We start from the raw sequence: 1,668 nt of genomic DNA, 5'->3' as shown, positions 1-1,668 counted from the left end.
ATATACCCCCACATTTATATGTACCACATTTTTATTCTTTTAATCTGTCCACGGGTATTTTGGTTGTTTCCCTGTCTTGGCTGTAGTAAATAGTACTGCTATGAACATACGGGTGCATGTACCTTTTCAATTAGAGTTTTGTCTGGGTATACGCTCAGGAATGGTATTGCTGGATCATATGGCAATTCTATTCTTAGGTTTGTTTTTCTTTTAACATCTTTATTGGAGTATAATTGCTTTACAATGGTGTGTTAATTTCTGCTTTATAACAAAGTGAATCAGCTATACATATACATATATCCCCATATCTCCTCCCTCTTCTGTCTCCCTCCCACCCTCCCTATCCCACCCCTCTAGGTGGTCACAAAGCACCGAGCTGATCTCCCTGTGCTATGTGGCTGCTTCCCACCAGCTATCTATTTTACATTTAAAAATGTGGAATGCTTCACGAATTTGCATGTCATCCTTGTGCAGGGGCCATGCTAATCTTCTCTGTATTGTTGCAATTTTAGTATATGTGCTGTGGAAGAGTGCACTATTCTTAGTTTTTTGAGGAAGCTCCATGCTTTTTTCCATAGTGGCTGCACCAGTTTACATTCTCACCAACAGTGAAGGAGGGTTCCCTTTTCTCCACACCCCCTTCAGCATTTGTTATTTGTAGAAAAAGGTTTTAAGTTTGATTAGGACCCATTTGTTTATTTTTGCTTTTATTTCTTTTGCTTGGGAGACTGATCTGAGAACATGTTGCTACAATTTATGTCCGAGAATGTTTTGGCTATGTTCTCTTCTAGGAGTTTTATGGTGTCATGTCTTATATTTAGGTCTTTAAACCATTTTGAGTTTGTTTTCGTATATGGTGTGAGAGACTGTTCTAATTTCATTGATTTACATGTATCTGGCCAGCTTTCCCAACACGATTTGCTAAAGAGACTGTCTCTTTTCCATTATATTCTTGCCTCCTTTGTTGTAGATTAACTGACTGTAGGTGTGTAAGGTTATTTCAGGGCTCTCTGTTCTCTTTCATTGATCTAAATGTCTGTTTTTGTGCCAAAAATACACTGTTTCGATTACTGTAGCTTTGTAGTATAGTCTGAAGCTTGGGAGGGTTATGACTCCTGCTTTGTTCTTTTTCCTCAGGATGGCTTTGGCAATCCTGTGTCTTCTTCTTCTTTTTTTTTTTTTTTCATCGTGGCCCAGAGAGCGCTTCAAAATGGATTTCTTTATTTACCTGCCATGGATAAGCTTTGAGACACTGCGGACACCCCAAAATTATATGCTAATGTTTTAACGTTGTTTATTGAACTAAAATAATGTGCATACATAGTTTAAAATATATATACATATACTAGAAGGCTTGTAATGAAAAAAGCAATTTCTGACCCACTCTTTAGAGGCAATAGCCTCAACTCTTTTAGATATACATCCAGATTAGATCCATATATCTAAATAAATGAGTATACTACTAATTTATTTTTCCACTTTGCTTTAAGGTTTAATTAAATATCACCTATTTCTGTGATAGCAACATCTATATAGATAACATGAGGCCAATAAAATTGCATAGGATTCTGAAAGTCACACTAGTGTCTATCTCCCTGGTATTGTCACAACACTAAGAAGCCAAAAGGAGAAGAAACATGGTATCAGGAGCAATTTGTTTTGTACATC

General features: G+C 36.8%; 1 non-coding gene across 1 annotated transcript; it reads right to left on the bottom strand.

Annotated features, from left to right (window-relative positions):
* Nucleotides 1-429: 429 nt before the first annotated feature.
* LOC137203084 (U6 spliceosomal RNA) lies at nt 430-536 on the bottom strand. The gene has a single exon (XR_010932911.1). It is a non-coding gene; the product is annotated as a U6 spliceosomal RNA (small nuclear RNA).
* Nucleotides 537-1,668: the final 1,132 nt, after the last annotated feature.

This window comes from Pseudorca crassidens, chromosome 11, assembly GCF_039906515.1.
Source record: "Pseudorca crassidens isolate mPseCra1 chromosome 11, mPseCra1.hap1, whole genome shotgun sequence".
NCBI classification, from domain to species: Eukaryota; Metazoa; Chordata; class Mammalia; order Artiodactyla; family Delphinidae; genus Pseudorca; species Pseudorca crassidens.
The sequence above is the reverse complement of the archived record's forward strand: the minus strand, read 5'-3'. Positions and strand labels throughout refer to the sequence as shown.